The sequence below is a fragment of the Aythya fuligula genome, chromosome 8 (genome assembly GCF_009819795.1).
Source record: "Aythya fuligula isolate bAytFul2 chromosome 8, bAytFul2.pri, whole genome shotgun sequence".
NCBI classification, from domain to species: domain Eukaryota; kingdom Metazoa; phylum Chordata; class Aves; order Anseriformes; family Anatidae; genus Aythya; species Aythya fuligula.
The window spans coordinates 29,231,414-29,256,795 of record NC_045566.1 but is presented as its reverse complement, the minus strand read 5'-3'; positions in this window follow the sequence as shown (position 1 = coordinate 29,256,795).

Sequence of the window (25,382 nt, the reverse complement as noted above, 5' to 3'; positions counted from 1 at the left end):
TGGAAAAATTTCAAAACCAAATTATCATCTGAGTTGAGCACTGAATCTGTCCCGTCTCCATTCAAGCCTGGAGCTTAAAAAGAGCAGACTTTGGCCTTTGAGTTTCAGGTTACAAAATGCCAATGAAGCTCAATGCAAAATGCAGTCAGAACTAGCTGTTTGGTATCTGAACAGCACATCAAATATTTGGTGTGTTCAGCTTGAGCCATTCATTTGAACATAAATTCTAGCTGGAGAACATTTTTATCATAGATACTTTACCTAACTTCCACAGAATATCTTCAGAAATAATGCATTTTTTTTCTTAAGTGCTAGAGATACATAAACCTCAGATATCTATACTATTGTTGAAACCAGCTTAGATATACTTGATCCCAAAGTATTCACATTTGACATGTATGCACATTCTGTTCCAGAGTTCATTGCAACCCATAAAGAACTATAAATAAGATATTTTTTTTGGGGGGGTGGGGGGGAAGAACAGAAGATAAGCATCAACCGTTAGATCTGCTAATGTGCTAAGGTGAGTGGCTTTCCAAAACTTTGTCTTTTTTTTTTTTTTTTTTTCTCCTGTAGCTGTGATTTATATATGAAATTTTTGCTGTATCACTGACATTCAACTCGGTGTTTCCACAGGATACCTGCCTCAGTCTGCAAACTGCTTCTGTTCTAATTTAATCAAGTACAGCCTATTAATAGCATGACATAAAGGCCAGTTATTTTGCTTATCTCATTAAACTACAGAAACTTGCTATGCTGCCATGGCATTTAATTGCAGTCAGTCTAGGTGTATTCCATTAGGACTGCATTAGTTCATCATTACTGCAGTTTATTTTTCATTTACTCTCACTAGCCTTTCTCAACAAAGATACCACGTGAAGAAACATGACATTTGAAGGTCAGCCCCTACCACTTCCTTTTTGGAGGAAGTTTTTGGGAAGGTAAGAAAGAAACTGGAAATGAAAATGGGTCCCAGAAGATTCTAGAGATGGATATTTATATGACATAAGGAGGGAACACTCAGTTCTGTCATCTCCCTGTTGCTTGCTGACAAGTGTCTTTTTGCATCTCTCTCCACTCCCCTACTTTCTGGGGAGGCAAAAACCTAAAGTTAAGCTCCAGATCAGAACCTGGGAAACACCCTGATTCTGAGGATATTTGAACCCAAAAGCAGCTGATTCCAGCTTCTCTGCTTTAGGCAAAGCAGGACCCCAACACTGACCAATCTGCTGTGTATTCAGTTAAACCTTATACTTTGGCAAAGAACTGATTTCCTTTCTCTTTCCCTCCTAAAATAGAGAAGACTCCATTAGTGTGTGTAAGCTTACAAAGAAGAAAAACAAACAAACAAAAATAAATCTCCAAACACACTATTAGACATTTCCACAAGGCATCCCAAAACCACAGAGACAAATGCCACCTCTGCTAGAAGGAATCATTCCAGAACTGTGCAGGAGGCTGGAAAACTTTAACAATTCTATATATTTCTTTGGAAACATTTACACACTTAAAAAGCAGGCAACAGATTTTAAAAATCTGGGCCCTGATTTCTAAAGCCATAAATCCAATTCAGAGAGGTGCATCAGCATTTCAGATGAAAGTTCAGCAGTATTTCTTGTATGAAAACGTCACATAGGATATGACACGGTGAGGGTGAGTCGCTTCCATACAATAAAAAATTGAGCAATATATTCAACCAATTACTTCCAAGAATACTAATCTGAAAAGCGATCTAGTGCCAAATGAAACAATTTTTATCTATTTGAGTGGATTGTAACTTAATGATCAAGGGTAATATTTTCAAATCTGTATAGACCACAAGTCAGGCTGTACATTTGCATTTCAACATTCCCATAAAATACCCCAAGTTTAAGGAAGTCTAAATATGTACACAGCTCTTGACTGAATTCGGTGATGCCTTATGATAACTATGAAAAAAGTTGAGACTTTACATACTTGGCGATTACCTCTCTGATCTGTCCAGCTGGACAAAACTTAATGAAGCATAAACACATCAGCTGTCCTAAGCTGTTCATATACCATCCTATCACTCTACTGCTTTTCTCTTCTAGTTAAACTGAGCAACAGTAAAAAAGATGATCTCTTAACAGACAAGGAAAAGATGTGGTGGGTTTTTGTTTTGTTTGTTTGTTTCTCCTGTTGGTGTTGGTTTGTGTTTGTTTTTTCTTTAAAGCTGTTTTGGGTTAAAATTCAATATCTACAAGACTCAGAAGAAAGTCATTAAGAAATTATCACATCTATAATATTATGTAGCAGTTCTGGGAACAAAATTATCTCTTCAGAAAAGCAAAGTTTAAAAATAATACGAAGATAATTTTGATCTACAGACACTTATATGAAGACAAAAGTCTCAATATAAAGTAAAGCCAACATACGTTATGGTTCTCAATGTACATCTGCACATATTTTTGCATGTCTGTGCAAAATAAAACCTGCAGAGTACTGAATGCATGTTCCTGTCTTTTGCATCATACAGATTCAGGCAATGCCTTCATGAATAAACAAGAAATATTTCATAAGGCAAGGGAGATTTTCTTACCATTCAGGCTGGTACCTCCCTGTTTCATTCAACCTCTTCTGAATATTTAGATATATTTGTTACACTCCCAATCTGCTTTTTACCAACAATCACTTTTTCTGTACACTTAATTCATCTTCCTGATGTCCTCTGACTTCACTATGCTTCTTATTGTTTGCTCCTGTTCTGTCCATACAAAGGTGCCATAGAAATGTTGTGACAGCGATTTGGCCATGGCAGATCTGAAGGCATTTTACCTTACCCTCTACGTGCTTCTACTTCATGTTGCCATAGGCCTCCAAATTCCAAGCTTTCAAATTTGATTATTTCCAATTTAGGTACAGTAAAAGATTAAAGGACTCAGAGTAAAAACAAACTAAGATTCAAGTATTGCTTTCAGTTACTGTGCATATTTGTTACTAAAACACCAACATTACCATTCAGGGATTAGTTTACCCCCATTTGACATAAGCACCTCAAAGAGACCAGAAGTAAGTTTTTGTGAGTAACCCTGGAACATGGCACGGTGTGAGGCTTTATTAAATGTATTACAGGGAATGCATATAAATTATACGGTTATAACATCATAGTTACACGTCTGATACCTGATTTAAATGCTGACAGAATAATGCTGAAATAACAATCCTGTGTGCGTGTTTTTAGAGATCATCAAAACAGATGTAAGAGAAAAATACTCAAAAATAAGCGGTACTGCTTCTGTCCAAGCAAGACGCACAAAGTTTGCAGCGAATTAGGGCTCAGCTTGCCCTACAAGCTGCCGCGGGGGGGTTCAGCAGCCCAGCCGGCTGCCCGCAAGGCGCCCCCCGGGGCGGGGGCCCCGCCACCAAGGTCGCAATGCCGGCGGCAGCCCGCGAGAGGGAGACTTCACCTCATCAGACCTCGGAAGCGAGACGCTCGAAAGCGATTTTACCCAGATAAAAGCCACGCTACAGCCAGATGCACCACAGGCAGTCTGGGAAGATTGTAACGTGAACAAGCCTTTCTGAAGGATGCGCTCTGAAAATAGCACTGGGGTTCCCGTGCAACCTAAAGATGCTAATCTTGCATACAGCTGTTGATATGCAAGGTTCTGTGAATATATATGTATTTTTTGGTCTCCTTTAAAATTATTTCCTCACTAGTCTTTAACTTTTTTTTTATTACCATCTCCTGAAGACAAATAACTGGAGCAATATGCATGTATATATGAGAAACATGGGATTTTCATAAGTTTACCTTAACCAAATGTAGAAAGAACAGCTACAACATTATATTTTCCATTTCATCTAAGTTTACTTATCTAAATGATAGGAACACAAATTAAGAAGAATATGGAAAAAATTAAAAAGACTCTGTCTTTCTCTGGAGTTCAGAACTTTACACTGCAGACTTGCTGCCCCTGAAACTTCTACTGCAGGTAGCAGAGGCTGCTCTCCTTTCTGATCGGTTCCCAAGCAGCCTGCTTCCTAATCTCTTTGTTTCTGACATATCTGTTTAGAGAAGCAGCTTCTCCTGATTTTCCAGTCTAAGAAACTTATCTTTAATATGTCTTTAGAGCAACTTCGCATGAAACAAAACATATATTTATTCCACATCCAGTGTAGCATATTCATCCTATCTGCAAGAAAATTTAGCATTCTTGATCACGGAAGTTCAATATTAGAATGGATTTGCTGTGATTTTTCCTGCAGACTTTCAACATGTTTATTACATTTTTAAATAGTTTATGATATGAAAGTTTATCACTTATGTTCAAAGCAACCTTTATCATCTGCCTAGCAATTTTATCAGTCCAGCAACTACAGTAAGTCATCATCATCTTTACCTTACCCACTAATTTAGCTAGGATTTGTCTAGAACAAAGGGCCATAATAAATGCCAAAGTAAGAGCTACACCCACTTACAAATCATGCATACCCAAGTCTCATATAGTGAGTTAAATATTTACTAGACTATAACGGGCAAGGACCTCAACAAGGTCTCTTAGATAATAAACTGATTTGTTAGAGGAAATATCTTCAGCAAGTATTTCTTAGACCCAGCACAGGGATTTCTAAAATATATTTTTCCATCTGCTTTTCTTAATTCCACAGAAGAAGGTCATACTTCACCTGGAAGTGTGCATGAATAAAACACAGGAAAACAGCATCAAACGGATTTATCACCCCAGCCTGTAGTTCTTTCAGTCCTCTATCATTTTGTTGTTTGTAACGTGGTAGCGATAAATGTGACATCAAAATGCAAGCTGATGCTTCTGTTTCCGAACATCAAAGACACAAAAGGTAAGGTCCCAACTTCTTAAAACATATTGAGGCTGTATACTGCTCTTAGGAAATACGACTATCAAAATCTGCCCTTCCCTAGTGTTTTGATTCTTCTTTTTATTCTGCTTTTCTCTTTCTTACTAAAAAAATCTAATTCCTAGTTCATACATCAACAATTATGGTGTGAGTTTGGATTTTGAGTTCTTATACCTTCAGATGTGTGAGGACAGGACAGAGAACTTTAGATTTATCCAAAATACTTTCAATGTATTTGTGCTAGTTCATAATAGATGAACATTTATTTCAGAGTTAGAACTGAACTAAAATTTTAAAATGTGTGTGTGACCATGACTGTAACAAGTTTTGGGAGACAAGGAGAGAGAGGATGGAAAGAGAGGTGACAAAGAAAGGACAAGGGAATGATGAAATGGAGTTAAATTTCATACAGCTGTTCTAAACCTGCTTCTGTCTGACGTTAAACTTTATTAGAGTGTGATCTTAAATAGAGAAGGAACAGTGTGGTCTCTCAGGGAAGAAACTTATGCTTAGTTATTTTTGTCTATTTTGCAGAAGGCAAATAATATTAATAGTTTTGCTAGAGATATTTATATGTTTTATAGAAATAAGCAGATACATTATAAAGTGATTTAGAAATTAACTAATTTCTCCCATGTGTGTTTTTCTGTGTTGTTAATTTAACTATAGCTGTTAGTGTTTATTATTTCATTTAAATAATACACACAGTTTGTGTTTTTTTTTCCCCTAATATGCTTACATACAAATTTAATGAATGTTCCTCTGTAGATTATGATGGATTATATCTTCTTAGACCTGTAGAATCTCAGTTCTGTTATCAATCAACACACCACACATACAGCATAACAAAAACTGAAATTATTACACAAAGAGATCCAAGCACACTAGGTAAACAGATGCAATGATGAGAAAGAAAATCGAAGCTGATAAACAAAGTGTTAATTACTAGCGTACTTTGTTAAACCCCAAATTAGTTGTAATTACACTTACACAGCAATATTTGCTAAAGAAACTGATGTTAGCATTATCTTATAAGACTTCTACACTTGCTGTCTAATTAAACTGTACAACCTGTTGCCATAGGAAGATGTTGAAACATCTTTAAGAAAAGGATTAAGTAGTTATTTCCAGAATTAAGTATAATTAAGATATCAGCTTTATGTAAGAATTATGTAATTTCACAGAATTCACAGAATTGTCTAGGTTGGAAGAGACCGAGATCATCGAGTCCAACCTCTGACCTAACACTAACCAGTCCTCCACTAAACCATATCCCTAAACTCTACATCTAAACGTCTTTTAAAGACCTCCAGGGATGGTGACTCAACCACTTCCCTGGGCAGCCCATTCCAATGCCTCACAACCCTTTCAGTAAAGAAGTTCTTCCTAATATCCAACCTAAAACACCCCAGGCACAACTTTAGCCCATTCCCCCTCTTCCTGTCACCAGGCACATGGGAGAATAATGTTTCAGAATTCCAAACAATCATTAAATGCTACAGATCAGACCCCTGAGAGAAGGCAAAAGGGTGGATTATTCCATACCTGCCTATTGTGAGGCTGATAGGTCTTTGTCAGAAGCACCAGTGCTGGACTGCACAGGACTGGCAAAGAAATAGCAGACAGGGATCCAGCTTGGCTCCTTTTCAGGATGGCATTTCATTTTTTCTAGATTTAACAGTAGACAGCAATCCAATTGTGTTATATCTATTGAATGTTCACATTAGGGGGGATAAAGAATATACATTAACATCAAAATGCAACATAAATGCTTCTGTTCATGTCAAAATATTCATTTAATATATTTGCAAAGTCTGTAGACTTTGATTTGCCTACATATTAAACTTTTTTTTTTTAACCTGGATTTTTTTCAAATAAAGAATCAAGAACATTTTTTTGTCAAGAAAAGCAGTGCAGCAGAGAGGCTCTGTACTCAGCAGAGGGAGTCAGACACTTCCAGAGCCATTAATGGTGGAAGTGCCCTCCCTCTGGAGATGCCCATCTCCACTGGCTCCACTGCATTGGCAATCTAAAATCTGCAGCTTAAATCTATGGTAAATTATGAAATTTGCACGTGGAATTGAGTGAATTGCACTCTCCCACAAACTCCTAATCAGCATTGGTACATACTTAGTTTAATCTTGGTGTGTCCACCACAACAGAGGACTGCTTTGTTAACTTTCTGTGAGAAGTATTAAGCAGATCTAAGTGAACACATAGTGAAGATTTTCACTATGGTTTTAAAAATATCACGCATTTATAAAATTAAAATAAATCCAACGTCCAACAAACTGCAACTGACATCTATTGTCTTTTTCCTCAATAAAGAATGCCTGAAGTTGTTGCAGTGTTTGTGTGTTCCTGTTGGCTGAAGAGTCATGGTAACCTCCCCCACAACAATTCAGGAACTGGATGAACATAAAGGTTTTCCAGTTTTTCAGCAGTGATCTAGTGCTATTCCTGTTCTGATTTGCATCAGAATTTTTTTATTTTTTTTTTTTTAATTACAGCTACAATCATCTTCCATGGGTAGTGATATTCACACCTTATCACCATAAAATCATTAGTCAGACTTGTCCCCTAAAATAAATGGATTGTTGTATAAACCACAGTACTTAAAATATGACACAAAATCAAATCACGCTAGTTTCATATCATAGTGGGGATGCTCAGAGGGATCACAAAAGGAAGATATTCCACACGCCAAACTCCAGCAGTACACTGAAAATGTCCATTGCCATGAAAGACTTTAGCAATACACTTCTGAGGGATTTATTTTCATTTTGGAGCTCCCAAAGGGTTTAACTGCTACTGTCATATCAGTGACATTTACTACATTGGGATTCTTGGTGGGACTTTCACAAGTGCAGAGAATATGGATATATAGAGCAAAAGATAGATAGCAAACAGCAGATGTGATTGCCTGGCACTGTCCGTAACACCTTCAGGCTAGGACTTATATAAATCAGTCCCAGCTGGCTACACAGCTGACAGCAAAGTTCATCTGCACACAGATCAGCAGGACTCTGTATCATTTCACTAATATAAGTATTTGGAAACAGCAAAGAAAAGGCATAAAAGGTCATGACATGAAATCTGAAGGTAGAAGTGTTCAAGGGTGGGTAGGAAGGCTGGGTGTTGGAGGGAAGCCTGGACTGACTCAGTGACAGTCATAATAACCTGTTTGACTATGATCTATCAGTGCACACAATTTCCAGCAGTGCTGCAGAGCAGGATTCATTGCCCAACACCTATTCAACTGTTTCCAGGTGATATTTTCTGTAACAAAACAGAGTAACTTCATGGAGGCATTTGAATCAGAGTAAACCGGTATGCATTACCAAAGATTCAAGAGAGTTTCTTCTATTTGTTTAAAGACACTTCAAGTTTTGGAATTCCAGGGAGAATTCACAATTTGGCATGGAAATGCAGTGTCAGATTCTCCAGCACTATACATTTTCATACCAAGCTGTGAACAACGTGATTCCTAGCAAACACCACAAAGGTGTAGTTACAGACTTGTTATACCTATAGCTTTATACATATACCAATGAACTTTCACTTATCCTTTTAGACAGGTTTCTTTTGCTTCCACTACAGACAACACCATTCTATTTAACTCCTGCCCCTGCACCCCCATATATACCACACGTATATCCATATTGAATACTAAATAGATTACAAGAATCAAGTTTCCCAAATGCTATATAGCAACTGCTAAGTATGAAAGGGAAACCTTTAATGGGTAGCACCTACCTATTAGCCACTACCTTGGAAGGTTCAACAGTCATTCAATTTCATCTGTTGAATGAGAAATATTGCAACAGAAAGATTACCCAGCTCTGATAAGGAATATTCCCAGCAGAGGAAAATCTCATGTTTAACAGATGATAAAGATATTAGTTCGATATTTAAGGAGAGTAGAACAGTGCAAACAAGTTCAGAAGTATTTGATTATGGATTCATTGTGTTATAAATTAATTAAAACTCAGTGTTGCTATGATAGTGGCTTAGTTCTTAAAATTCATGTGTCATTTTCTACTTTGGACAAGCTATACATTGAATAAAAAATTCAATGCAGACCTCTGGACAAATTCAGTCATGGAAAAAGAGGTGAAATTTTTCCTGGTTTATTTTATAACACTATTCTTACCTTTGGTCTGTAATAAAATCCCTGAAATGAGCACACGATAGCAATTTTCAAGCAATTAACAAATACAGAAAAGACTTTGGAGGGATCATTGACAAAGCACTTGCCTGACCTTCTAGCTAATGTTCTTATGAGAAAAAATAGGTAGAACCAAAGTTCTCAAAATCTCTGCCAGGGGACAGATATCAAGTGGAATGTGACTGGTCACTCAGTATTCCCAAAAAGCAAGTATTTCTAGCAATTACATAGTCTATACATATATGCAAATAAAGGTATATAAACCTTCCTGAAGAGAAAAAGTACAGACTTTGTGTTGGTTTCTTTACCTTTTCTTTTCTGGAAGTTGCCACATGAAAGTTACAGAAAAGCATGGTTCCCTTTGTGATATACAACCATAAAAAAATGACAAGCAATTCACTCTGTTGATATTTCCATTTACTACTCTGGCTTTAAAAACAGGGAGATCATTATATCTTAATATTTAACTATGAAATCTGGTCTATCTAAAGCTTGCTACACAAAGTTAGGACATTTTTATATGTCTACTTGTAGCTTTTTTTCTTACCTTCTATATTTTCTAGCTGGGCATTTCTAAATCTGCAAAATTGCTTTAACTATGAAGTTATTCTATACACTAGATCCATCTGAGAAATCACTCAAGAGATCAGCATTTTATGTCCTTAATTATGTCCTTGTGCCATGGTCTGGCTGCAGATTTCAGAAAAATAACGAAGATAGCAATCGTGCTGGTTTGGGAGGTCTGAAAATGCTGAGGAAAGAAAAAAAAAAAAAAAAAAGAGGCCAGATTTGTACTGCCATGAATCCCTGTCCCAAAAATTACACGAGGCCTCTCTTTAGGTAAGTTACAGACATCTCTGGCACTGTGGTTGCATCCACAATACTTAACCACTCACATTCATCGAACAGGATCAACCAACTGATGTACCAACAGTACATCAGGACACAGACTCAGAGATCCTTGCACTTTAACTGCTCCACATGGAAGTGGACACGTGGCCCCTGTGCCCAGTTCTAAAGTTTCTGCTGATGACAGCAGTGGAATTTGGGCGTGAATCCATTCATCTTCCATTCCTCTATCTAGAATGTGATAAAATCAAGCCAACAACTCAGGCTACAGTTGTGCTTCTTCCTTAAATGCCTTTCTTTCCTGTTGGCCACTTTTCCTTTTTCAAAAGGCCATGTCCTGTGGGAATAAAAGGCTCAAGAAGCAAAATAAGAGAATAACCTTCTCCATTTCATGAATAGATGTTTAGAATACCCATCTTCCGTCACATTCCCAAATGTTTTTCCAGCTCACAGCTATTTCAAACACATTTGAAATCTGGGAACGAACAGTGCTTTGCTTCTATATTTATGGTAAGATCTTATTTCTTTGTATATAAAGATTACAAATGTTTTCCATTTTCAAATAGTACAACTTGCTTCATTCAGAAGGAAGTTTCCATTAGTCTGGAAACAGCTCATGTTGGCAATGTTAGCTGAGGAAACAGCAAGCTGGAAAGTATAGGAACAGTTATTTGAAAAAACAAAGTGGGAAAACTAGTAAATGTTTTTCTCCAAGCTTGGGTTTGTCCATCACAGTTTCAGAGCAATAACCTCCCACTGAAAGCAAGTACTTGAAGTTAAGTATTTGTTACATAGGTTGGAAAGACAAGTATTTTCAACTTGCTCTTGGTTGTGAGTCAGTCCTTTTGGAATTATAACGTGTCTAAGTCAAAGTATCAAGCATTATCAGATGCAGAAGAAAAAAAAAATCATTTTTCACTTATAATTGAGAAAAGGCAAAAAGAACTCTTTGCAAATACAATGTCTGAGCAGACAGCAGGGTGACTCATGATGAACAATGAATACTAAACACTACATGCAATTAAAGAAAAGCTCTCAAAAGGGCATTCTTCTGCAAGATTCAGAACAACCAGTATACAAAGAAGCTTGGGTCTTAATACAACTATAACTTTTCTGACTTCAAAGGTACCCAAAGAATTAATTTGGTCCAGTTTTGGTAATAGCTGACTAGCCAAAAAATTAAAGCTGAAAGACTTCAGAGATGCCAGAATAATCTTATTTCTTTCTCCCCTAACACAGTAAGGATGGAGCTCTCAGTTGACTAAAGAATACCCAGGCTGATGTGTTTCTTGACTATCATTTGGCCATATGCTTCTGTTAGAAATGTCTCTTTTCCAAAAAACTGCTTGGCAGATAGTCCTAATTGCACTGTAGAGTAATTCAATGTAGTGAAGCACATTAATGCAGTTTGTGTTGTATTTGAGCAGAGCCAAATATATTCCTCTACAAACATAATCCTTAGCTGCCACCTCCCATAAAGGTTCTCTGTCTATAAGCAGCAAGCTTGACCTTGAATCTGCCCAGACATAGCTTGTGATTGCATGTTTTGAGCTACAAATGCTTTATTTCTGGATGCTCTTTGCCACCTCAGCACCTGCACCATTGAGATCACCATGCCATGGAATTGCTCACTGGAGTCCAAAAAGAATCAACAAATTCCATAAGAGACATTCCTTATAATGGGACTGAGAAATGAGAAACTTTTCTAGTCACTACTTATATACCAGGATGCAGTTTTACATAGTGAAATTAAATCTAAACTGTATCTAGAAACATATTACTTGAGAATTGTACTTTAGTGATGCTTAAACTAATAATGAATGGATGATATTTTGGAGCATGCAAAGTAATCCATGCAAAAATGAGCATAGTTCATCTGCCAAGTGAGATTTTTGGTTGATGTTCAGGAATTTTTCTTTCAAAACAAATGTGTTCTTTCAAAGAGGTTTACAGAGTACACAGAAAAGTCCTTCTTTGATGTGAGAATTGAACTGCACTAAAAAGTAATATTTCCCATCTACAGGGAGCTTTTCAAGGGCTCACAGGTAGAGGATAGATCCAGGTTGTTTATTATTCCTAGCATCTATCAAAATAACAGACAACGGTACTCAATCTTGCTTACAAAGTCAATGCTGGGGGATAAAGATGGCGTGTGTGGCTTTAGAAAGATACCTGTAAGAAAAGTTCTCTTAGAAAACCATCCCCAGGAGACTATGAATGAGCTAAAGCCTACCTTTCTGTGTGCCACTGAAAATTACTTCTAGCTCAGTCAGGTTTGAGCATTACAAAAATAGCGTTCCTTTGGCTGGCTCCCTCAGTGCAGGTGAGATGCTAAGCTGTTTAACTGGCCCCTCCTGCCGCCCAAGCTTGCAGTATCCCAGGGGATGTTATAAAGAAGAGAAATTAAATTGCACAGTCACACCCTTCTTTAATTAATTCGATCTCTCTAAATAATTAAAGCTACTTTTTTTCCCCTGCAAGAGCAAACTGTGCAGTAACTCAGTGGACTAAAGCTCTTTGGAACCTCATGGCAGTCAACAGCACCCACAGCTACTCACAAATAGAAAGCCTGACTGTGCATTATTCACACTCACACAAACATGAAGCTTCTCTGTCAAGGTTACACACCAGATTTGGGGGAGTTATGCTAGATCTGAACCAGTGATTAGACATAGAGGATCAGGCTCTATATAATGAGGATCAGATTCCATATAATTAAGTCCTAGCTACCTTGAATTGTTAATACTAATTTCGCTATACTGCAGGCTGGAAAGATCAGAATCAGTAACTGAACTGTGTGTTAGCACTCATGTGGCTCTTAGAGCCATGGTATACAAGAACATATGACCACCTCCTTAGCATAATCAGTTTCATCCAGTACAAAAACACAAGGCATGTGTTTTGTGTGCTAATACACTCAGAAAGAACCATTATCATGTCAGGACCTCAGAAGAGGAAGAACTCTTACATTAAAATCCCAGTTCAAGCAGTGTTTTTCTGTTCTCACCAAGTTTCATGCAGCCTGACAACTGCATCATTATGTCGTTTCCATATTCAAACTACTGTGTTATCCTACCTTTACCTGTCAGAACACAAACCGGCTCCCAGCTCTCTTCATAGGCAGTACATACCTTGCTAGGATCTGACAAAACATGTAGAATCTACTCATCCCATTGAGACAGCCAACATCTACAAGACCTGGCAGGTTCACCCTTGAAGCAAGGCCAGTTTCTATACTTTCTTTTCTTTTTTTCTTTCTTTTTTTTTTTTTTTTTTGAAAGTGCTCTAGCTGAACAATAATAGATGTGCTATTGGTTACCCTTTCCATGCTCTTCCCTACAAACAATGGTTGGTGGAGTTACTTTATCATTCTTACTGATGCCACACCAACTCCTGCTCTATGCCCATCCTGTAACTCAATTTATTTGTCAGAATGAGGTATCAGCTGAGCAAGCCCTGACTCATTACCAGCGTGGGAACTGAACTGCTGATCAAAGACTTTTCAAGCTGCTATTATGTACCTGCTGTTAGCCAGACAAAACACCAAACTATGGATCGCAAACACTGCTTCTTCAGCAACTTATTTTCTCAAATATCAGCCAACTTCTTCCTAGTGTTCACCATGATTTCTGGTTCTCACAATCTCTTTCTTGTTTTGCATTCTTGAGTTCACCTTAACAATAAAATCTGTTCCAGAAGTTCAAGCATGATTTATTTGAATGTTTCCAGAGGTGTTAAGGAAGATTTATAAGTTAGTCATTGACATGAAATAGAACTGAAAATGAAGTTGCCTAGTTTTAAAATGAGTTATCTAGTTATAGCTAAAGCAAAGGGAGTGGAAGGCTAAGTCCAGCTATCTCGTGGTGATCTTTGGTCACTAAGCATTGAATCATATTATGTTATTTAAAGTAGATTAAATACATGTTTTCTAACAGCACACTTTGCCCAGTATAGATAAGGTCTCTAACATTATCAGAAAAGGTGGGGCATGCAAAGCATCACAGATTCAAAGCCAAGCCTTTATGAAAGCCCCTTTTATTTTCTTGCTGTATAAGTTCACTTCAGACACCATTGCCAGCCCAAGTGTTTATAAAACATCTAATATAACTGGAACACAATATGCTCTGCTGCTTTGAAAAGACTCTGTACAGACTGTGTTCTGCCAATGGTCAGTACTCTGGATGAAGGAGAAGGTATTAATAGAGATGTGTGTAGGAGGAATTTGTGGATTTTAAATGCATACATAGGTATACACTATGTGAAGGCATCTAAGAGGTGTTATTATCTCTTCTGCTCAATATCATGTGTCTTGTGCTGTATATACACCACGTAATAATTATCACTGAGTACCATTTATGAAGGCAGAAGGAATTAAATACCTGACTAGAAGCTCAGAAATTGACAAGTCACAATTTTCTTTTCATAATCCAATTAACTCCTCTGAAACCAGCAGAATTTGTGGTTGCTGCTTACATGAACAGATATTTGCTGCACACAGAAAGAGACTTTACCCACTGCTGTCAGAGGCAGAGTTTCTACGATCCTCTCTGTTCAGAGCTCACTATCCCTGGTCTTCAGAAAACAGCCTCTAAGCATCACAGGAGTTGACAGCCATCTTGAAAATCTGCCCCCAGTGTGCTGAACCTGCCACACACATGCAATGAATTTGTAAAAAGCAGTTGTGTCTGCTGCAGCAAACATACTTGTCACAGCGACTAAACTGAGGCAGTGATACTGCTGCAATGTAACATAGATGATGCTTCTGCCAAGTGGGAAGTGCTGTTCCTCCCAGATAATTTCTCATCATGCCGTCAGGCTGACTCCTAAAGCAACCCTGAGTACAAGGAGACTCAGGATTTAGCAAAGTCCTGCTTACTGGTTGCATCTTCTGCTCCATATCAAAACAGCCAGGGGCTCTTGCACAAGCTGTGACTGAGGAGAAACGCTGTGGCAACACCTGGCTCAACCTCCAGCCTCTTGGGGTGAAAAATGCCAAATACCAAACCAAGCACCATCGTCTGCTAATGCATAAGATGTCCGGTTGCTGATTTAGAAGGGCACTAAGACAAGATCTGAACTATAGCCCCCTGTGAAGACAGTCAGTCTACTACAGTCTCAGTATGCAAAGAATTAAGTCAGCCAAGCCACACTGAGACATTTTTTGAGAGGTACTAAATCACATGACAAGACCTTCCCTTGGCATATTGACAGGGGCAAGTTGCATTTAGCAAATGCAGTTACTCCTGAAAAAAGAATGGTGATATCATAAAAAGATTAGCATAAGAGACAGCTCAAGGGCAAACGGCATTTGCTAATAAAGACTATGGTCTGTTAGCCTGCTACTGGGTCTGTGCCATCCAAAATAATTCATGAAAAGCTAAATTATGGAGACCAGAAAGACACAACAGCGTATTGCAACAGAAATAAAATAAAAGACGCACCCTTTGAAACATCAGCCCCTCATACCAGCAAGAACTTGCTTAAGACTTCCAGGGTGTTCAGTGGGAATCAAGCAGCTGTTTCAATTCTCTGGCCTGGCCTGTATTTTAGTAGTTCAATTTCAGCAATATACCATTACTGCTACAGTCAGTTGCACCTGTAAGCTAAGAAAAGGCATTTTAAAGGGATTGTTTTTGATGTTTATTTTACCAAATAAGCAACTGTCATTTCACCTAGATTCTGAATAATTCAGTTCTCATCCAAACTACTGAGCTTCAGCTAGGTTTGTGATACGACAGTGAAGAGACACACAGTCTTTGCACTTCCATTTCATTACTAATACCACCAAACTGGCAAATCCAGTTCACATTTGAAAAACACTGGTTCCATTTTATAAAAGACAGCTTACAATGTACAGGCTTGAAGGAAGCAAGTGAATTCAGTAGCTGTCACAACAAGCACGTTCTGTAAATATGGTCTGTAACCAGTACAGTAGGACTGTAGATACTATAATACTCTCACCTAAGTGCCAAAAATACCACCTCCCTATGACAAATAGCAAATTCTGATGTGCTAATTATTTTTTTTAATGACAATGTGAAAAGTCAGAAATAAATGAAAAATATTCATAAGAAATAATTTAAATTGTTCTGTAAATAGTGTTTTCAATCATACATTAAGACATTTGCTTCAAGTATCTTGAATAATTTTACTTGTCTTCATTCATCTAACACTAACTGCAAAAAAGTGATAGATGAAGAAATTAATAAGTATGTTGTTTAAATACAAGTCAGACTTAGTTTAAGGTATAAGTGTATTGTTTAGGTACAAGTCTTAAATAAATTTAATTCAATAGAAAAGTTCTGCTCCTATCTGCACTCTTACTTTTGTCTGTCAGTCCCTATAACAGCTTTATCTTCAAAGAAAAGCAAGGAAATGTTTCATTAAAACCAGAAGGTGGTGTCTGTGACTCTCAGGAAAGCTTAGGTGTTCCCAGAACCTGAAAACTGCTCTAGAAAAACTGTGGAAGAGCAAAGAGCATTTCTGATAGCTGGAGTGGCAGAATTGCTGGGCACATGAGAATACCAGTTCCGTGTCAGGGATTTTTGATATGTAAAGGCTGAAACAGTATTGGATTGTACTGATAAGTTTGGCTGACCTTTTAAGCCATTTTTATTATCATCTAATTTCTCATTTTCCTAAGCATGCTAAGCAATTTGTCAGTTTTTGTTATATGTTTCATAATTTTCCTTTAGCCACTCCACAAACATTATGGTTCCTTGATTATAAAGCCAAGGAACTGCTTGTTTTTTCCTTTTTTTTTTTTTTTTTTTTTTTTTTTAAAGTCTGCAGCAGTGCAGCAATAGAGATTGCACTCAGACCTTGTTGCATTAACTGCTTCAAATCCCTGTTAAAAATCTCTCCTAGTGTGCTGAAATCTTAACTTTCAATATCCTGTCACTGAATTTCATTATCATTTTGCTAAAGTAGGAAATCCTTTATCGTCAATTTTCTTATAAAGTATTTCTGAAGAACTTGAACTCATTTTGCAGAACATGGTTTCTACCTATTAAATCTTTCTATCATTCTTCTTTTAACATTCCAGTCAGACTTCAGCATCCTTCTTGAAACACTGCTAGCAGAATTGGGTAATCTATTCCCCATAGCAGTTGCACTCATTCACAAACACAGAATAAGTTTAAATCTCTTTAGACCTACTCTTGAACACTACTTGGATGTCCTAGGATCACATTATCCATTTTAGCTACAGGCTTGCTATCAGAGTTAATATTCATCTATTCATCTGATTATCCAACACGACTCCCAACATCTCTTCAGCATCAGAAATGTTCGGGATAGTGCCTTAATCTTATAAATTTCATCCTTCCTAAACATGACCCTGCACATGAGAATATTAAAATGAATGTTGGTTGTGAAAAACAGTCTGCTAATGTTCCAGATCACCCCATGACAGTGAACTGTAGTCTTTGCTTTTTTTAAAAAACAACAACAACAACAACCCTTGTGTTCTTGAGTTGACTTTTTTTAAGTTTGGTTCTTAATGAAGACATCAATGGAAACAATACAACTCTATTAGATTTCCCAGAAGAAGCATCAAATGAATGTGATGAAATATTTTCGCTTTATTGGTACTCACTATATCACCTTCCTTTAATGCATTATTAGACCTTGTATCAGCCTACTCAACATTTTCCCTGGAACAGATGTTAGGCTAACAAGCCAAAAATTATCTGGGCTAGACTATTTATCTCTTCTAATACCATTATACATTTCACTGAAGAATTTTAAGCTATACTATATGCTACAGTTTACATCAGTAACTTTTGTGAAAGACTGCATTTCTACTTATTGTACTAGGGAATGGCAAAGATAAAATTATTCCTCTCCATTCAAGAGCAAATGATATCTGCAAAGGAAAGAAATCACAGCCAAGGCTTTAAGACTTTGTGAAAGAGGCTATTACTCTCTTCAAATACCACAGGAATTCAGTATGAAAGTAACATAGTCCGTCAGAAGCCACTAGAAACTTTGTCAAGCTTTAATATGATGTAGTAGATGTATAAACCACCTCTTTCCTGTGTAGCATTACTCATTTTTCATTTACTGCCACACTATGAAGACATTTTGATCCTTCATGGTGCTGGGGGGAAAAAAAATAAAAAAAAAAATAAAAAATCAACTCTTCTTCAAAATGCTGTCAACTTATTCTTTCCTTCTCCATTAGAAGTTTCTATTGCTTTTCTAAGACAATGAAGATAAGTTGTAAATTGCTAGCATTTATTATTATTATTATTGAATGGAACAAAGAAGAATTTGCAACAGCATTATTTTCCCAGTCAGTATATTAATCCTAAACTAAGAATTGTTTGATCAAGATACCTATATAGGAAGATATCAACAGTTGAATCAGATGGTTTCAGATTCAGTTGCTTTCATTTAGTTTCTGTTTTTAAAAGGTGCCATGGATTAAAAAAATGAAGAGTACAAAAGGCCACTTCTTATAATTTGATTTAATGTATATAGTCTTCCTACTGCATAATAGCACATACAAATCTCAATCATTGAATACTGTCCTGTTGTTTTAGCACTTAGCTGTACTGGGTTTGAATTATCATAATTGCAAGTCAAGAAAAAAATTAAGATTCAGTTCCTTAGAACTAAAGAAAAAATGCAGCAGTTTGTCACTTCTCAATTGCACAGTGGGCCACTGCAAAAGTATATTTGCATCATTTAAGCTTAGAGGAAAACTACAAAACATTTCTAATTAAGAATTTTCATGATATGCAGAATTCCAAAGGGGAATAGAGAAATAGAGATCTTCAGCTGTTCCTATACAATGTATTATTCTTAATATTATACTTTCAAAACAGAATTTTAAAATTAAAAAAAGAAAAAAGAGAGATAAAAAAAAGCCTGATTAGACAACTGCTTTGTAATTAAGTAGATTGGAGGTGGATGCCATCAGAGATTTTCTGTAAACTTTTAAAACAATGACATTAACCCAGGCAGACTAACAACTTAATCTACAGATAAATGAGAATGCATGGTAGGTCTGAAACTCTTTATTTTGAATCCCACATTCACTTGAAAAGACATGGCACCTTGTTTATGAGTTGCTGTAAACCTTTTCATTACTGACGAGGATCCACTAATTCAGAAAGACTAAATGGCAAAATAATTGAATAATCAAAGATGTATAAACCAAAGAATCAAAATAATTCTTATCCCACTTTCATGCCTGTAACTGAGCATATCTAGGAACTAGAAGTAACTAAATTAGAGTAGGCGTTTGTTGTCTCAATAGCTAGGAGTGTTTCTTTAAACCAGACCAAAGTTTGCTTGCCAATCACTCAAAAGGTCAAATAAGAAAATTAAAAGCAAAACTAGATCTAAGAGGTTAATCTGGATAATGATATTGTAGGATTCATTCACGGGGTGAAGATAGGACTGTGTAAAAAAAAATAAAGCGGATCTGAAAGTACTGATTTAGCACAGGAGGATTTGCCTTAGGCTCTAGTATATTTCTCATTCATAAAAATTATTTTTGACAAGCTGTACTACAGATAGCTTTTACCTACAGGAATTAGAAAACCATAAGAGAATTGCTACTTCAAAGGAAATGTTGATTGGAGAATTTAAAGTAATATTCTAGAAGAGAAACAAGAAGAATTCAGTCAAGATGTTCTGTTGATTCAAAACTCTCTTTTGAAAGCACTGTGTGAGAATAAAATCCTCATTGCTTCAGCCATGCTTATGAGCTTTCAAAGTCTGTCCTGTATATCTATTCTTGTATTATTCATGTAGCTTTCAAAACTGGCATTTAATTTTACTCAGAGTCCTACACCACAAGCATTATACAGCCATTATTGACAAGACAACCCAAGGGACAGGGATGCAAGGAATATTTTCAGAATGTCCTGAGTGCTTAAAGCTGCTCTAAGGATTTCACAATTTCTTAGGCCAGGGACACTTAAAGCAAGGGATTCAAGCTGTGGTCAGGTTTGTTAGCAGCCTGTCAGTGCAGACTGTTCACACTGAGACCTGGCACCCTGGAGAACAGGACCTTCCTCACCAAACACTGACAGAGGTAGACAGATTTGCTCAGGGTTTATAGGATTAATAAAGGATAGGAGAAAGACCGAGTATTAGGAGAATGTCTAAGTGGGAGGAGGAGGCTGAGTGTGGTTTTTTTTGGAAAACAGAATGTCTGTTTGGTGAAAGTACCACGTGACAGCAAGTGTTGCTGTCAGTTTTGCTAAAGCTGCCACAATAATAAGGAAATTAAGGCAAAAGGCTGCAGTCAAAGGAATTAGGACTCAGAAGAAGATTTATTTTCAATCCCCTATCAGGAGCCATTGAACAGATCCATTCTACTACCAGCATCATCAATTATAATTGCTATTTTGCATATGGTATCACACAACAGGCAGCATTAGCTCAGCCCTTGCCAACGCAGTTAGTGCAAGCACGTGGCACTCACACTGCTCTGAAAATCCGCAACACACACCTTCACATGTTTTTCAGGACAAGTCTCCAGATTGCTATCTGAACGTTGCCAAACATAGCTAAGCATAGTTAAGTGTTTGGTCATAATGTACAGAAATTGTTCATTTTCCAATCTATATTGCACATCTTGAGAATTTGCACAAAATGTAAAAGTTCTGTTGTTATTCTCGTTAACCTAGCTTCAGAAATTCAGTAATCAGCTCTGCCAGTAAGAGGAACTTTTTTCTGAAGTTCTCTGGGGGCAAATGAATACAAAGCCATTTGCTGCCTCTGTCAAGAACAGGTATTCCTCAAGACATCATTTAACTGCAAAAGTTACTTAACTTGTGTTGGTAGCATGGTACTCTTAAAAAAAAAAAAAAAAAAAAAAGAAAATAATAAAAAAAGTTGTTTTTTTTTTATTATTATTATTCCAACTGTTTTGCTACAATCAATATTCAAAACAGGAAACTGAAATTACAGTTTGCCAATACTTCAAGATACTTACAGAATTATGAAATGAGTGAATGAATGAAGGGCTGAGAGACAATGTAATACATGACTATGTGATTAATAAGCATGAAGTTCTCTAGAGGTGATCAACACATTAAATGAAACTGTGAAATGAAATAAATTCCATGCACTCATACTGGTAGAAAGAATAACTTTAGAATAATATGACCTTGATGTAGGACATTTCTTGGGACTAAGGAGAGCTAAGGTCCCTCTGCTACATTTAAGCTGTCATTTCCTTCAGATATATCATTAGGTCCCCAAAAGTACCTCTCTGCTAGCTGGAAGTCTAAACTGATGTTATTGAAGTTGTTTAATCTATCTAACTTCAGCTCTTCAATTTCTAAACCACCACATTAAACAACTCAGCAATAAATCTATGCAACAGTTATGACAACTTCTGATTAAAATCCTGAGCTGAATTAGCCAAAATAAATAAGAGTACAGACCAATTAAATCTGTCTAGATCATCTTTATTTATTTATTTAAGCTATTATAATACTCTGTAAAGGGAGAAATTACCTGACAAGCCTCTTTCCCAGATTAACTGTATGCCTCAAAACCCATTCCAGAAGTCATTTCACCTACAGGCAAAATGCAGTAGTCATATTTTCAAAATTAAAAATGTTTTGCTAAAAGCTGTAGATGGTTAAAATAGCATCCATCTGCAGACTTTGCAGGCCATCAGCCTTCAGATACATTTGGACAAGATCTTCTATCCAACCAAAGATCCTGCTTGCTAGACCAATGAGAAATATATGAAGACACCCTTCACAAATCACATCTAATTCGGAAGTGCTGTGAGCTGCACATTAGCTCAACTTTCCTGATGTCACTCAGTAAAGAACTTGATCATAGCTGAGAAGATACAACAGCAAAAGAGCCTTTATATTCTCCAAAAGATTATTTCATACATCCTGCAGCCAGATTATTGCTTGCATTATTCATGAGTTATAATAAAATATTAACCTTTGATCTGCCAAAAGCATTTGAAAGACCTCCAAAAAAAAAAAAAAGTGGTTTCGCACATTGTATTAAATAGTCTCTAAAGATAAATTTACAGATAACAATGAAACTTATCTAACAGCTTACCACCAGTTCCTTTTCTTCACACTCCTCCCTCCTCTTTCCCTGTTTTCCCTCTCCTTTGCATTTTCCAGTAGCCAAACAGTTCCACCCTCTACCATCTTCCTTTACCATATTTTGGCACTTATCAGACTTCTCTGGGCAATGATATTATTTGCTAGCTCAGCAACAGCCACTTCTTTTTTGCTTGGTTAGTTCCCTGCCAGCTTAGTGAGCAGATAGCTAAATTAGCTAAATAAGCTGTGGGAATGCATGTCCAGGAGAAAAAGAGAGAGAAAGAAGCGGGATGCCTCTTCTGCACACCAAGCAGTGTCTATTCAGACTTCTCAAGTAATTTTACCCTAAATAACTACCAAGCAAGCAGTATAATATTACTTAGATGATCCAGTTCAGATTTAAGTGAAAAGAAGGAACATAACATCTTTCTGCTAAGAAAATATAGCCATGAAACAGGTCTAAAATTCTGACAATCAAAATAAATCTTAAGAGAATAATATAGGAATTATATTCCCATTCCCTATATTCCATGTTAAACTAAGATTTTTTTATTGGTCCTATTTAATAGCCATCACTCTGAGATAAGGGGTTAACTAAACAGGGTGCTATGAGAAGCAAAAGTTAAATATTTCACTGACAAAAAATCTAAGATGGTGACATACTCTCCCAGGCATCCGGATGACTAGTCAGCTTCAGCTCCTTGCACTGCATCACTCGGTATTCCACTTGGTAAGCTCCAGCCATTCAATCAGAATCACTGTGTTATTCAGATGACCTACTAGCACTGCAAACAAACAGGGGACAGCTGGAGTTAACAGGCTGAATGACTGACAAGTTACCAAACTCAGCTACCAAATAACAAACCTCATAAGGAAAAAAAAAAAAAAAAAAAAAAGTCTGCCTCACTGAAGAAAATAGGCCCACATTTGCAAAAAGAGTTATCTACAATAAATAATATATCAGCCTTGCTAACAGTAACATTTTGTATAATCGTATGTTTTTTCCCACTAATACTTGGAAGGGCTTACACAAAACACATCGCATGGAGATATTTTTTGCCCACCCACAGCACAGGACAGTGAATATCAGAAAGCACAGGAAGGATTGCCAGAGTCTGAAGTCATCATGTTTTCACAGCAGTTTCAAGTTTCAGATAAATAGCTAAGCGTACATGCTTATTATAACCGTCAATGTAAGAGGTCTCAGACGCTGGAACACTGTGGTGAGGCAGGCCTGAGGCTTGCAAGATGTCGGCGTTCATCCAGTCACTCACTGCTGCAAAGAACCACATTTCCTCCATCCTTCCCCTCTCCCTGTTCATCTCCAGCCAGAATCCCGCTCCCTCTTACCCACTAGTGCTACTGTTCCTCTAATCTCTCAGCAAGCCTATTCGACTCACTGGCAAAGCAGACGTTCATGAATTTGGGGTTTAAGTATTTTGTTTTGTTTAATTATTTTCCTAACAGCATTTTCCGAATTATTTTCCAATCCTGAATTTGTGATAGCAAATTCAGTGCATTCACAGACTAGCCAGAGGAAGGAAAGTGGCAGGAAAACATGTCTGGAAGTGTGGGTGGAGAAAACAGTAATTCCTCCTTGCCTTGCTGAGAGCCATCAGACAAGGTTAATCCAGTCTTGCAGAACACCCAAGCTCCGGTATTCAAGGTAGACCTCGCTACAGGCACAGGCTGGTTAGGCAGCTTCCCAGGGGAGCAGAGTTCTGCCCATGCCTCAGGAGATGGGAATCAGTTGTTGTAACCTGCACAGCTTCCACTCTTCAGCAAATATTGGTCATTAGAGGTACTTGCTGAATGGCTTCACTACCACCTGTCTCCCTCAGATGCAGAAGAAAGGCTCTCCCCTAAGGGATTCCTATGTCAGCTTTGCTTTCTAGAGCAAGTCATCTGCATGTTCAGCGTTTCCACCAGCAGCACTTGTGCTCTGAACACAGCTCTTGTCAACGTGAAGTATTCACAAAAATATCTGCAAGGCCCTAGCTTTGCTCTGCTGTCCTTCTGAAGCATGTTAGTCACAACCACCACTGTTTACTGTTCTCTTTGTGTTCTCCAAATGTTTTGGCAAACAAAAATCAGAAGAATATGTTATCCAGTTTATATTACTATGGACAGCAACATAGCCGTCTGGGTTTTGTTACTTTCCACAGGATTGGCCTTGGTCATGGGATATTTGGTTTCACTTAATTAAACCAACTAAACTCCATAAGTAAAGCTAGTTTTCAGAGCCCTGCTAAAAATTCCCCACACAGTTGGCTGGGTAGGATTTAGATCTCTGCACTATTCTTAGACATGCATATCTGCAGCAACTGGAAAATGCTAGGTTGCAATCAATGCATTCCACAACATGTTTAAGGCTGTGACCCTGAGTATTTCAAATTGTGGTTTCATTTATTTCAGTTTACAAAAACACACACACACAATTATCATTATTATTCAGGCACCTGAACACATTCTGTTAAGAATCTCACATTCAGTATCACCACAGTACTTAAACTTAAATTAAACAATTCACAGAAGTGTAATCTTTAACTGAGAAACAACACAGTGAAAATTGCTTTGGAAACCTCCCACATTCAGAATTTCATACAACACTTCCAATGTACACAAGGCCAAGTACTGACAAGAGTCTGGGAACATGAAATAAGCTACATAAACATGTTTAACTTACTAAAGAACAACCAGACTGACAAATTTCACAGTGTGATTTTAGAAAATGGGGGCAAGGTGAATCATATTTAGCTAAATAGTATTTATAGATTGGCTCCATTGTGCATATAGTTTATACACATGTGCATATAATTCCTCCAGTGTGGAAGAGAAAGCAGAGCCTATGCTGTGTTTTAAAAACTTCTCTCTAGCATTGAAAGATATCTGTCAAGGAAACTTATTATAAAATATGAATAAAATAATCAATGTTTTTAAAACAATTGAAGGCAATGGCCAGTATCTGTCTCTTTAGTTTGATTTCTAAAGACTTTACATATTCAGAGCTATTAATAGCAACAGGAAGGGAGTTGTACCAACAGAAACATAATACTTCAAGGCTTTTCCTCCCAGGGATTCAGGGTGTGTGCCTACTCAAGCAAGGTAAAATTTAGCTTCATTAACACTGTAAGAACAGGGGTATTTGGATTTTTTATTTTTTTTTTCCTTCCATGAGAGGACCCAAGAAATTCATTGTTAATTCATTTACCTATGTGGTAAGTAATTTTTTTCAAGTATTGCTTTGCCAAAATTGGCCTCCAAGGCAACAATTTAATCCATCTTGAGAGCTGGCAGAGGCTTTGTTATAAACTTCCTCTAGGATCCTAGAAATGTACACAATTCATTTTTATATAATTTCTAACATTGTATAATTCGCTGGAAGGATATGGTTTTCTTCTTCTCCTTTTTCACTTTATTTTACCATATACGTGCAAGTACACAAATTAATATAATCTGTACTACAACTAAAGTATAAAAGAAAG